Raw genomic sequence first — 13995 nt, forward strand, 5'->3', positions numbered from 1 at the left:
TGGCACCCATCCTGCTGCCTTCCTCGCAGCACCTGCCTGCTTGTGGCTGGTGCAGCCCGCGGTGCCTCTCCAGCTATCAGGGTATAAATATGGTATGAGATAAATATTGTCACGGCACATTACCCTGGTCCTTCCTCACCAGCACACACTGCAGACAGAGTTATGCATCTATTTATATGTGTGTGTATATCTAATTATACTATATAAACTGTATATTCAACCCTCCATTGTGTATATTTAATTTAAACGCCGGCTAATTGCCCTCAGTAAATATATATGGGGATTAACAGTATTGAAATTAAATTTATTGGTAATCCCCTTGAAAATAAACAGAGAAAATAAAACAAACTGGGAAAATAAAAGCAGAGGGCATCGCGGTTTGGGTGTTGGGCTCTTTTCACTGTACACGAGGCTTTGGTGCACGAGGGGATGGGGGGCTCCAAGACCTCTCCGCAGCCCCCTGGCTCCGTGCAGCCGCTCCCCACGCCAGCTGGCCCGGCAGATTGGTGATGGGCTCGGGCTCCTTCCAGCCCGGGGTCAGCGCCTCGAATACGGCCCCGGCCGGCGGTGCCGTGGAGCTATTAGGGCCGAGCAGATGTTTGATGGTGTGAGAGGAATGGGCTGCGGGGCTCGGGCCGGCACTGGTGCGCAGGTGTTGGCGGTGCAGAGCAGCATCCCCGCGGATAGATCCTGCCAGCACCATCACCAAGCCGAAATCAGGAGCAGAGGGGGCTGTCCTGGCATCAGGAGTCCTCTCCGTGTCAGGGACAGTTCATTTCTCCCCATTTTTATCCTCCTCCCAAGGAGGTGCTGCTCGGTGACTGTGATTTGGGGGAAAACCCCGCGCTCGTGACCCAAAGGGATTTGCATTCAGCACACGGAAACGTGCTCCGAGTAATGCAGGAGCCGGCTGCTGTCGGACCGCGATGGTTTGTAGCCTCCATTATCGCAGAGGTTTTAAAGACGAAGCTTGCCGAGCTTCTGCCAGGGTTGTTTGATGCCAAAATGGTCTCACGCAGCAGATTATACAGCAGGCTCCGTGTGCAAAAGGAGTTACACGGGGCCCAGATCTGTCACTGACAATTGGGCTGCACGGAGACTTCCTCCATCTGATGCCTCAGATCTTCCCCTGCTCCTTTTGGGTTTGACAGGAAACCCCTGACGATGCTAAAATCTGCCGTTTAATGGTTTTGCAACATTATCAGTCCACGCAGCCCTCCCGGCTGCTGCGCCACTAATTGCTTGGTTGCGATATTTTCTGTCCTGCTCCTTCAGGCTGGCAATGGATGCGTTGGTGCTCGGGGAGGAGGGACCCGTGGAGCTTCCAGCCTGGGTCCAGAAGAGATCTCGGGCCTTTGACCCTTGCTATAAACCCTCAGATCTTGATTTTATTTTAGATTTTTCCCCAGCAAGACGACGATTTCCATCCACCTGCCTCAGATCATTAATTTGTTTAATCCCACGCCTCACCAGTTCGCAGGCCTCTGCCTTCCTGGGGGAGTTCGGGGGGAAGCTGCTGCTCCGAGGCCAGCCCAAAGCACCCCACAGAGCTGCCCTGCTGCATGGGGAGATGTCAGCAGCCCCCACGGGACCCCTCACCCCTTCTGCCCTCTCCTCAGCCCTACAGGGGTCCTCTGGACACTGGGAAGGTGGACAGCCCGCAGATGTCTTTCCTTTCTTTCTTTTTGCACCACTTCTCCCTGCCAGGTGCCTCCTTTTTCTCCGCAGAGCCCTCAGGGAAAGGCCGTGGCACCTGTTTTGGGTCTGTCTGATAAATTAACATCCTAGCAGCTCTCCTGGTTAATTAAGAAGAGCAAAAGGCAGAGGGCAGACCGGTGCTTCCCCAGGCGCTCCTGGGTCTTTCCACTTGACTCAAGGATCTGTCCTTGGGACTGAAGCCAAAGCAAGACGGCAGCGATGACTGTGGTGACCCAGCGATGTCCAACATCAACCTCCTTGGACTACAGCAGCATTTGGGGCTGATTTGGGGCTATTTCCTCCCATTTGACAAGCTCTCTGTCCCAGCTGCTCCCGGTGTGGTGCCCCATCCGTACAGCTGCAGGAACGGGCTGGTGCCCTGCCCCCTTCGTGGCGCTGGGCTCTTTGTCCTTACTGTCCCCTCACCGTGGCCTCTGTGGGCCAGCTGCCACCGAGTCATTTGTACCCAGAAGAAAGTCCATGTGCTCCCACGTGGCCCTGTGCCCTGGCAAACTGCCTCCTCCCAGCCTCCAAACCGAGCTGCAGGAAAACCAGCCCGTCAGTCATGGAAGCCTCCTCTCTCTTTGGACCAGAGCAACTTGTCTGAATGGGAAAAAACAAAACCAAACACAACAAAAAAACAAAAACCACCACCCTTGGATCTCTTAATTTGACAGGGCTGGGAGCTAGCAGATGAGTATCTTAAATAACTAATGGTGACTCAGAGGAGCGTTAAACAAAGATAACATTGTCACTTCTTCTCTGTTCCTCTTTTGTTTCTTACTCTTCAGCTTTCCTGCCGGTTTATTATCTCCTCAGTTTTCCTTCTGATGATCTTGTTACTATGACAGGATGTATATTATCTTTGGCAGCCTCTTCCAAACGTATGACCTGTTGTATCAATGCACGGCAGGCGTAAACAAGACAAATGCATGCAGAGGAACAAAAACACCTCGGGAAGGGATGTGACGGCGAGAGGAGGGCTCCGTTTGTCAGCTCGGGGGGTTTTGGTGGATCAGGTGTGTGGGCGCCCCGCGTTCGGTGTCTGAGAGAAGCTCCAGGTGGGAGGGTTTCCTTTCTTCCACCAGCTTTCAAAGGGGAACCTCCAGCAGCCTGGTTTCATCAAATTTTATGAATTTTCAAAATTCATAAATTTCATAAAACCCAGAAACTGCCCGTTTCATAAATTTGCGCATTGCTGAATCCTTCCTAAAGCTTTGCCCCAAAACAGCTACATTTTCCACAGGCTAGGGCAATCTGGGTGCCATACTGCATGAGATCTGCACCTAAAGGCAGCGTCAGCAAATTTGGGATGAATTGATCGCAGCACCACGAGTGCTCGCATTCAGAGCATCGCTGGAGCTCCACACCCTGCAGGGAGCCCAAACCCATCCCATTGACAATAAAACGTGCACAAGGCGGGGATCACCCACCATGGGAGCAAACCACCCCCTTTGCTTTACTGAAATTCTTCAAAGACGAGAAGTGTCTGGGTGAAAGTCGCCGGTCTGGTCTGGCTTTTGGTATAAGTCAGTAAAAAGCCTTGGGGAAAGTGGGAAATCTCATTAGGGATTAACTTGGGATCAAATGTGAGCGCCCAGGTGATTCTGACAGGCCAGGTCAGTCCGAGGGAAAACTGCCCGACGAACAGAGCCACCTCAGATGTCTTTGAAGAAAAGCACCGCATGAAATTTTGATATTACTAAGCATTTAATAGATCTAATTTACAAAGCAGCGTTGCTCCCTATTCCCCGAGTGCTAAAAATCCTGCAACCCATTTCTTTACAAGAACGACTTCAATTCATTCATGGGCTTTAATGCAGCAAGCTGTTTAACAGCTGCAAAAAACATCTGAGGACAGGAAGACTGAGCCCTGCAGAAGTGAACCAGGCTCTGCTGCACCTTCAGCGTGTTGGGGGAGTTACGGAGCTCTGCTACAACACGAGAGCTTTTTTCACTCTGCCACAGCCCTACCACAACATCTGAAGTCATCACAGGGATCCTTGATGACTGGAGAGCCGTCAACGGGACAGGCAGCTTCTGCTCAGGGGTCTACAGATGGACTGCACCCATCGCATGACCTGGGTGCAGTTCTCCAGCACCTGATGAGATTTGTGCTCCCCAAGGGACTTGCAGCTCCCGTGCCTTACCCCGTGGGTGGTGGGGGGCCCTGCAGTGTGCGGTGCTCGGCTCCTTCCCGCAGGTCGTGCACAGTTCTTGGCGGAGACGTGGGCAGGTGGCGTTGGCACCGCTGCCTCCTGAGGTCGGAGCTCGGTCCTTTGTGACCCGAAGCCCGGAGTTCTGCCTGGCGTGGCAACCCGATGTCACAGCAGCAGCAAACATCCCTGCCCCTGGCCCCCAGCACCAGGGTGGATGGAGCCCGGCCCCGCGCGGAAGTGCTCTGAAGACGTCAATCGTCAGGAAGGACCCAACAGAAAAGTACCCAGGATTTTGGTGAGTCTTCCAAGAACATCAGGTATTTTAACGAGCACTGAAGCAGATTTTCCAATCCTTTTTCCATTTTGGATTGGGGGCCATACTGGTGAGCACTGGGAATCACTCCCACACATGCCTCTGGTGTTGTGCCTGCGTGCCCTGCTGCAAAGCCTGCCCGCCAGCAACAAAACCCTCGGCCCAAACCCTCCCAAACCCTGCTCTCCTGCTCCAAAGAGCTGTTCAAATACATCAGCCAGAGCCCTCCCACAGCTTTCCACCACAGCACAAGCCTCGCGCTCTGTTTTCTACCTGGAAATTTGTTTGAAAGCCACCGTGTTCTCAGTGAACCCAACTGGAAATAATTTGCCTCTTACCCTGACGAATCTCTTATCTGTGAAGGCTGCGAGCACCCACAAAGAGTTTACAGGAGTGCCTTGATCAGGCAAAGACACGCGGTTTCAGAAGCTTTCTCTAACCAGAGTCTCTGAATGCACCGTGTGTTAGAACCAGTTGAAAAAAGGTAATAAGCATGTTTAACCAAAAAAAAAAAAAAACAATAATAAAAAGCAAAACAAAACAAAAACGAATTTTCTTTTCATACCAAATGCTTAAGAAGAATTTCAAAAATGATTTCTGTGCATGCTGCAATACAAGCAAGGAGATAAAAGAGACAAAACCCTTCTCTTCCCAGTTGGATTTCATTTTGACCAAAGAACAGCCTTTTTTCTCTTGATCCATTCTCCCTCTTCCCTCTGCCTCTGTAAGCTGGGGAAAGGGGAACTATAGAAGAATGGGGGAGAAAAATATCACTGCCTGTTTCACGTTGCTGGCTGTTTTGGGCTTGCATTTGTTTCGGAGGTGGAAGCAAGCACCATATGCAGTGCAAGAATGGGACGGCAATGGTGAGAAAATGGTCAGGGATTCAGGAGACTTTCCCCATGCCCTGCTCCTTCTCTGCTTTCAAGGTTGACGTTGTGGGGGCACGTCCTGAGGCAATTTCCATGGGATTTCTTACCCCACAGGAGGTGCAGGCTCAGCTATGAGGCATCTCCGTCCCTGATCCATTGCTAGGGTTTGTCACCCCAACTGGGCAGTGCTGATCTTGTCAAAGCTTCTGGGGGCAAGTTCTGGTTCTCTGTAGGAGGCCAGGCCAAAAGCATGCCAAACTACGCTGGCTGGAATGGTCCCTGCCTCTGTGATTAAGGGGATTCATAAATATTCAGCGCTTCTTGGCAGCTGGGAGTGCATCAGTTGTTCTGAGCATCTCAAGGGGGATGGGAAAGGCAGAATGAGCCTTAGTATTTCTGACACCCTGCAGAGACAATGAACCAGGGAAGGAGAGTGCTCATCTTCTTGCAGAGAAGCGTTTCACGTAGGGTGATTTTAATAATTCAGCCTTCGACTGGTCTGTTTAAATGTTTGATGCCTGCGAGTTGATTTAAGATCTGGCCTCCTACGAATCCAAGGAGCAGGATGCTGGTTGGGTGCTGCCTGCCTTCCTCATCAGTGGTTTAACCGTGTTACCATGGTGTGGCCCAAGCCTGAATAAGAGCACAGATTTCTTCCATCCCTGCACGAAATTCTGGCTCTCTCATGCCATGGGGGAACATCAACCATCCCATCCTGCTTTGTGTTTGAAAAGAAAGGAAGAAAGAAAGACAGAGAAGTAGCACTGATGAATAAGGATTAAAAATGCGTAATTACTTTCTGCTCATATCAGAGATACCGACCAATGCCATGGCAAAATGGATGGAAATCAGGCACCACTCATGAGAACATTGGCACAGAAAGGATCCCGGGTGCCTTGGGTCTTCACCAGCTGCAATCAAACCACGGTGGAGTCTCAGGGCCAGAAGGCTGTGCCAAACATGCTTTGAGTTAGGTAAAGTTGGGAGCAGCATCCAAAGAACCGCACCATTTCCATCTCTCCCAGCCATTGCCACTTTGCCACGTCCAGAAATTCTCCATCCCATAGCTAGAGTTTTCCACCAGCTTCGTTCACAAGAGACCCTTCACTTCCATGCGAGATCCTGATCCTGTAAGCCCTTATTCTAAATTATCCATGAAATGCACGGGCATGAGTTATGCATGAGATGAATTATCCATGAACTGGGTTGGTCGCCTTCTCCCTCTGTCAACTCTGTAGGTTTCTGCCAGGTATCAAAGCACGGAGGAAGAAATGGAGGCCTCCTTGCCTTTTTTCCCTAAAAAGCACCTGCGTTTTACACCGCGATGTACATAACCTGGCAGAGGGCTTAAATATTCAGTGGCTCATGATGGAAGAACACAGAGAGAGCTGCAGGGAGTGCAGCAGGTCAGCCTTTCCCCGAAGATGCAGTTTCAGATCCTAAATCCACTCGGTGGTTATTCACTCCTGTAAGGAGAAATAGCTCCAGGAATGACGGAGACAACTTGCCTGTCTCTGACAACACACTCCCACACCCAGGCTGGTGGTTAAGTGTAGTCATCTATGAACTGGAGCTGGAGATTTGAGTCTCTTCTCTGTGACAAACAAGGCTACGTTTTAACTTTTGGTGGGTATCTATTTCTGATTTTGCCATGAAAATCTGTGCTGGAGCTGCGCTACCCTTCTTGAGTAACTTTTACTGAAGTTGGTCGGATTGAAGAAGTGTGCGGGAGAGAGAATTGAACGAATTAAGATTTATTTTCAGAGCGAAAAAGCATTTTTAGAGAACTCCTGAGCAGCTCCACCACCCTGCTAATCCTGTGCTTTGTCCCTAGGCAAGGCCAGCCAAGATGATGGCTCCAGCTCCCGCGGGCGCAGCCGAGCGCGCCCTCTCGCACAGCTCCCGGGCCATCAGATACATCTTCCTCGACGGCTGCAAGAACATCTCCACGTCTCACGCCCTGGCCAGCGCGGGTGCCCACAAAATCTACAAAGTGTCCGCCTCCGGCCGCCCCGAGGTGAAACACATCCCCAGCACGGCGGAGGACTCCTGGCCTCCCCTCTCTTCTTCCCTCCCCACGTTTGTCTCCTTTCCTGTTTACCCCGAGAAGCAGAGCAAGGGTTCAGGACACTTTTATCCCCCTAAGAAAAGGCTGCCAGTGTTTCGGCAGCTGTGTGGGGAGGATGTGCCGGGCACAGCCTCAGGAGGTGCACGTCTCCAAACCTCAAGCCAAGGGCAGAAAGAGCCGCCCCGTGCCAAAGCGCCGAGGGAGACCAAGAAAGGTTGGAGGAAGAGGCCGGTGGCGGGGCGCTCCCCTTGTGACAAGGCATGAACTGACTCTTAGGTAGCTTCTAAATAAAACATAAGGTTCTCGGTGTCCTTACATTATCAGGAGGTCTGCGGAGACGTGATGTGAGTTCGGATTCACTGACGGTGAGGGTGGCAAAATGGGAAGAAGGCGAGGTGTGGTATCTGCTGCCTGGGATACCCCTTCTGCTCTTCTGGGGACCAGGGCTGCCTGCCAAACGAACAGACTGGAAGATTGTACGAGGGTGGCCATACAGCCCCATCCATTTCTCTCAATGCCCCTGGCATGCTGGAGAGAAAGGAACATTTCCTTCTCCACCTCCCGAAACCCAGCAGCAGCTCCGCGCTGACACCCAGCGCCCCTTCACCCGGCACCCTCTCCAGCTGCTGCTCTTGGAGCAAAACCCTTTGTGTATAGACAAAGCATTGCATGCAGGCTGCGATGGAGCAAGCACCAAACACTATGCAGGAAAATGAAAAACATGACAGGGAGAAGAAAGCAAATGAGATTTCATGGCAGTGTCTAGGAGGGACTCCAGGACATTGTCACTGATTAAGTTTAGAGACTGGGAAATGGTGACAGTTAGAGGAAATGCCCCACAAAGGAAAAGGTAAAAACATCATTGGAGCCGGGTGTTTGGGCACATTTATTACTCCTAGATGTGCTCCTGGAAGAAACAATTTACATGTGGAAGATCCCAGTTCCAGCCCAGCTGGGACCTTCTGAATGGGAAGCAAAGAGAGGAGGCGGTGGGCACTGCGATGGTTCGAAGCCTAAGGAGGGAAGGGATGCTACTCGGAGGCCCTGGAGGAAAACAGGGCAATCAGAAAACAGGAGGAAGACCAGATGGGGGGGAAACCAGATCTGCACATGGTTGGGAACAGGCAGCTACCTGCGAGTGGGGACTTGTTAGGAAAACATGATGAGCCTGCTGTTTATTTGGGACGGAAGGCTGTGGTGTCTGCCAAGGGGAAAAGGGCCTGAAAAAAGATGTTGATGGTTTTAAGTTAAAAGTTATTGCTGGTCCGCTTCCTTTAGGCTGGTTACACTGCAGAAACCCACAAGAATTGGTTGCAGGTGCCAGCACCATGACATAAAGTGCTCAAAGAAAAGAGGTTTGAGGATTTGTCAGAGGTCGTCCCTGCAGTCAGCCCAGCACACCAGCCCAGCTGAATGCTGCTGCCGTGAGAAAGGCTCGAGGCTGCTGAACTATGAATGGGAGCAGAGTTATTTACAGGGAGCAACTTCCCCATGGTGAGGTCTGGGTGTTGCCTGCTGAGATTAAGGCTAAACATTTGGTAAGAGCATTTAGAAACTGAAGGACCAAAAGGAGAAACATAATCACCACACTTGCTTCCACAACGGGGAGAGTGCAGTCAGCCTAACAAAGACAGAGCGAAGGGACAGGATGGGCTGGGCTGATGGAAAGAAAAGTTGCCTGGGGAATGACTCTGCAGTGGGCTCTGAGGTTGTGCTGGAGACCGGGTTTAGATCTCCCCAGTCAGAATGGGACTGAGTCATCGCAGAGGCTTTAATGTTTGAGGCACAGATTGCAGAGCAAATGTTGCTTATTGCAGGCACCACTTATTCCTGAGCATGATAATAAACAGACTTTGTCTCCAAATGGTGACTGATCCAGCAAGGCACAAGGCTATTTTAGTGGTATTTCAGGGGACGTGAAGACATTACGGAAGAGGTTGACCTAGAAAATAAACGTGGGTCCGGCGATCAGAAGTTGATGCCATTTAAATTAAATGGAAGGAGATATTAAAAGAGGTCAGTAGCTGAGATTATTTGCGATGGATTTGCATATGAAATTACCAAGATGGCAACGAGGAATTTTACTGCATGCAACAAACTGGGAGTGGGACCATATGCCTGGAGTTTACCAAACACAGCACCCACGCTTCAGGAAATGGGGCAGGAGAAATGGTGAGAGCTATGGAGCCTTTATTCTGGCCTCAGAAGGATGCTTCAGTTCCTAGCCAGTTTTGCAGGTGAGCAGAGAACAGGTCCATTGCAATGTGCTGTTAGATAGGTCATGCCATGGTGGCCGTACAAACAAGCTGCCCGATGGCCACAAGCAGGCTCCCAGTAAGAAGACAAAACTCGGATGGGGCCTAAAGCAAGAGGCAGCTCCCTCCAGCGAGCAGCCCAGGAGCAAAAAGTGCCTTTGTAGGGTTGGTGCCCTTGGCAGGCAGGCACTCGGTGCTGCCAGTCCTGCGATGAAAATGAGATTTCTCTAGCAGACCTCGGATGGACCCATGAGGACACCAGTCCAAGGCCTGGCACTAACTGGTGTCCTGCTTTGGGAAGGAGACCAGTTCTTTTAGGCATGACAAGCCCGGTGCATCTAATCCACGTGGGGAGCAGCTCAGGCTCTGCAGCGGTGGAGATGGATCCAGCGGGTACCGGCGGAGTTCCTCCAACAATATCCAGGGGACTCATCTCTTTGGCATGCCCACTGATGGATTTGGCACAAAGAGACAGACTGGATTTAGGAAGATTGCTGCTTTCCCACAGCTGAGAGGAATCTATTTCTCCTGCGGGAGAAATTCAGTGACCTTGAGGAAGAGCCACGGCACAAAACCTCCTGTAACAGGAGCTTCTGCTCCGCGCTGGGAGCTCAGCCATTGGAAGCAGCGGCGAAAAGGCAGAGATGAACTTGCCAGTCATGGGTTGATGAGAGATCTCTGATGTGATGTGGCTCTGAAAAAAAAGACAAGTATGATAGCAGAAGGTGTCAGGGGAGATATTCCCTTCAGAGACAGGAGACTGCTGCTGTCATCGTGGAAAGCCCCGAGGAGTTCTTGTTCAGAGTCCTGTTATGACTCCGATCAACCGTGTTTAGCAGAGATTATTTGAAACCAGAGCAGGTGGGAGAAGGGGTGGGATGAAGATCCTTCCTCCAGGACCTGCAAGAGTTTGGCTCATTCAGCCTGGCAAAAAGCAGACTGCAAAGGGAAGGGATGCAGCTGCTGCCTGAGCAAAGAGCTAAAAGAGGAACGCTTGGGGGGAGCGAGAGAGGAGTTGTTTGAGTTTGGCATTGGAAGAGATGGAGATAAAAAGACCAAGGACATGTTTCAGCTGGAATTAGAGGATCCTTCATCATGAAAGAACAAAGTTTTCTGCACCCCCCCAGTTCAGCGGAGCACGAGGTGAGAAACTGAGCAAGAACCTAGATCTGTTTAAGACGAGGAGGATGCAGCTGGTGTCTGTCACCGGGAAGGATTTCAGCTTGATGACCAGCAGATCCTGCTCAGCACTCAGCCTCTCCACCCCCGGAACAGCCAGTTGCAAGATCTCACATTTTTTTGTAGTGTTGTCATGTTGGTGTATGTATTTGGGTGTGTGCCCCCCTCTGTCCTCTACCAACGGGTCTGAAAGTTGCTCAATATTCCAGATTTTCTCGGCCTGAAAGGCAGAGACCTTGCAGTCTGGATGAGCCCTCCTCTCACTGACTGCCATATGGAGGAAGGACATCTCCTTCCTTCCCCAGACCAAAACCAGAGACCTGTTTCTCTTCCAGCTGGCTGGCTGAGCAATGCCTCCTTGCCCAAATAATCGAATGGCAGAGACCTGCTTGCACCTTGCAGCTCCGCTCAGGGGACAAGCGTTGCCCTCTGGAGCTGCTGCTCTTTCCCCACCAACTGCAGGAGCTCAGGGAGGTGATGCTCCCAGTTCAGGCAGCACAAAGGCACAGCACACTGCTTGCTGTGGGTTGGTACCTGCAGTGTCCTCACATTTCCCGTTATAATCTGGGCTGTGAAAGGAGCAGACAGCGTGTTTCTGTTCCCATTCTCTGCCGGGCACGTGCACACCCTCCCTGCAAACCTCCTGGCCAGCAGCGGGTTTGCTCCTCTGCTTGCTATGAAGGAACAAAAACCCTACAATTCCTCACCTGCAAAGCAATCCCCTTTTTTATTTGCTTGCTGCCACAGTCCTTACCACCTGTTGTGATGGTCTTTTCCTCCCAGTCACAGCTTTTAGCCCCCGCTCTTCATGTAGGTCTTCTTTTTGTTTTTTTCTGCTTTTCCTCCCCTTCCAGCCATCAGCATGCAGAGCCCTCCACCTCCTGCTCTTCCCCCAAACGCCTCCCACCCCCAAGGTCTCCACAGGTGCCTTCTGCACGCGTGTGAAGAGCAATCAGAGCCTCACCTCCAATAATTGGAGCCGAGCCTCCGGAGCTGAGAGATGAATTTGCTCTCTGCTGTTCTGCATGTGAGGGATGAGCCCGGGGGCTGCCTTCTGCTGAACACAACGTGCGCTGCTGCTCGGGGGGCTTTACACCACGTCGGGGAGATCAGGACATCCTTGGGGGGGGGCACACACCTCTCCCTGCCTTGCTTTCTGCACCCTGTGCCCTGCTCCTTTGCCCATGGGGGCAAGTCTGCCCAGCTCCTTGGAACTGAAAGCCACGGATTGCTCGAGAGCTGTTTTATTCCTCTGGCCCTTGGCACTAGCTCAAACGCCGCTGAGGTGTTGGTGCACGGCACGGGACCGCTCTTTGCAGTGCTGTTTGACCATTTCATCGGCGTGTCTATGAGCACAGACAGCCCCGGGGCCCTTGCAGGAAGCCAGAAAGTTTCAAGAAGGAGCACAGCAACTTGTGCACCTCTCTGCGGGCTCCTGTATTCCTGTGTGGCTGCGCTTTTGCCTCCCAGCGGTTCTGCAAAGGTGGCCTCAGCTGCAGACACATGGGACAGACACCTGGGTGTGAACATCTGAAGGAGTTTTATCATTTTAGCAGGATGCCTTATCTCACAAGCACACAATAAATGCTCCCAGGGACAGGCAGAGCCTCTCCACCCCCTTGGCAGCACCCACCTGCAGGCAGGCTGCCTCTGACCGGCGAGGAGAGCCCTGATCCCACAGGTGCCATCACGTTTAGACAGGCGACAGTGTGTGTAGAAACATGCTCATCCGTGGATACCGGCACAAATTACCGTCCTGTGATTATTTACATGAAGATGTGTTTGTGGATGAATTACCAACCAGCCTGGAGCAGGGAAACGGAGCAGTCACTGCGCCTAACACGTCAGCAGGCAAGGCGAAATCCCACTTGGGGTAGTCATTAACAAATTAACTGATCACCCAGGTCTCTCCCTCCCCACAGGGGCTCCGTGTGCCTTGAAACCCGAAGCAGCAGATGTGCATTTCCAGCGGAGCTTCGTGGGGCCAACGTCGGTGCACTGACAGCAGTCTGGGCCAGAAATCAGCGCTCAGCAAGGCCAGGCCAAGGCAAACGTGCTGAGTCTAGGCTGTAAATGAGAAGAGAGCAAAAGAAAGAACCAAGAACCGCAGAAAGGAAAGGGGAAGGCTCCCAAAGAGGCAGAGGGAGGGAGCCTGAAACGAAATGAGGAAGTGAAAAAAAAATTAACAGCTTTCTTTATTCCTTTTCATTTATAGACAATATTATGCTTCTGCACAGAAGGACTAATTTAGCCCTCCGCACAGCCCCAGTGACCCTTCCTAATAGAAACCATTTAAATCTTTAAACAATTTACATGAAAATGTAACTTTGCCGCGAATATATTTCTTCCCCCTCCTGCTCCCATCACGAGTGCAATCCTTCAAATCTCTGACAGCTTCCATTATCTCTTAATGAAGTGAGAGCATCTTTCTTAGGAGACGCGCCGGCCCCGAGGTTAATCGCCAAAACGAGGTTCACAAATAAAAATCAGAGGAGGGAAAAGAAAAGGAGAAGCAAACACCGAGAAGAGCTCAAGAGGGTGGCTCCATCCCCCGGAGCCTTCAGATCCTGGATGTTGGTGATCAAAACCTCCTCGAGAGCCACACGTGCTGATGGAGGGTGCCTCCATCTCTCCATCCTGGCTGCCTCCACCTCTCCATCACGCCTGCTGTCGGCTGAGCCACCAAATCATGGGGATTAGGGTTGGGGGACCCCCGTCTTGTGCCTTGTCTCATGCCCGTACCCATACACGGTGGCTGTGAGAGCCACCAAGGCCAGGGCAGAGAAAGCAGAGCCCTGAGGATGTGGAGAGAAGCGCAGGAGGACGAGGAGTGGATATAAAACCCCTCCTGGGATGTGCAGGGCTGTGAGCGTGTTCTCATGCACCTGAGGCACAGAGCCAGCTGTCCCAGCACCACCACACCTCTAGGACCCCAGCACCACCTCCATCACCAGGCACAGTGAGGTTGGATCTGAAAGGCACGGGGAGGGTGGCATCGGGGTCATCCCCAGAGCCAGGAGCCACAGCTACAGAGGCAGGGAGCCTGCAAAGAGGGGCTCAGGAGCATCTTCCAAGGCCCAAGCACGGACTACAAACCCCTCCTGTGTCCTGGGTGAAAAAACACGAGCCTCTGGGGCTCACGGGGGGCAGCGCAGTGCCGGGGGGCTCTGCTGCAGGGCTAAGTGCAGGGATTTGGATGGGCAGAGCAGAGGCTGCTGCTCTCCGTCAGCTGCTCCCTGTTCTTCTCCAGGCTGGAGGGCTGCTTCGCACCAGCCTTTGTGGTGGTGTGGGGGAGGCTAAAGAGAGAGGAGGTAATGAAAAATAAATGTAAAGGGCTGAAAATGAGGAGAGAAAGGCTGAAAAACTATCGAGCTGGCAGGAGCCGGTATAGAAAAGGGGAAGAAATCAGGAAGGTCTCAGGGGAAAACAGATTCACAAGAATGGGGACTAC

At 52.0% G+C, this 13995-nt stretch overlaps 1 long non-coding RNA gene across 1 annotated transcript; it reads left to right on the top strand.

Moving 5' to 3' along the window:
- Positions 1-3997: 3997 nt before the first annotated feature.
- Positions 3998-7433, top strand: LOC139999163 (uncharacterized). The gene is made up of 2 exons (XR_011804305.1): positions 3998-4152; positions 6877-7433. It is a non-coding gene; the product is annotated as an uncharacterized lncRNA (long non-coding RNA).
- The last annotated feature ends 6562 nt before the right edge of the window (positions 7434-13995 follow it).

Source organism: Anas platyrhynchos, chromosome 20, assembly GCF_047663525.1.
Source record: "Anas platyrhynchos isolate ZD024472 breed Pekin duck chromosome 20, IASCAAS_PekinDuck_T2T, whole genome shotgun sequence".
In the NCBI taxonomy this organism is placed as follows: Eukaryota; Metazoa; Chordata; class Aves; order Anseriformes; family Anatidae; genus Anas; species Anas platyrhynchos.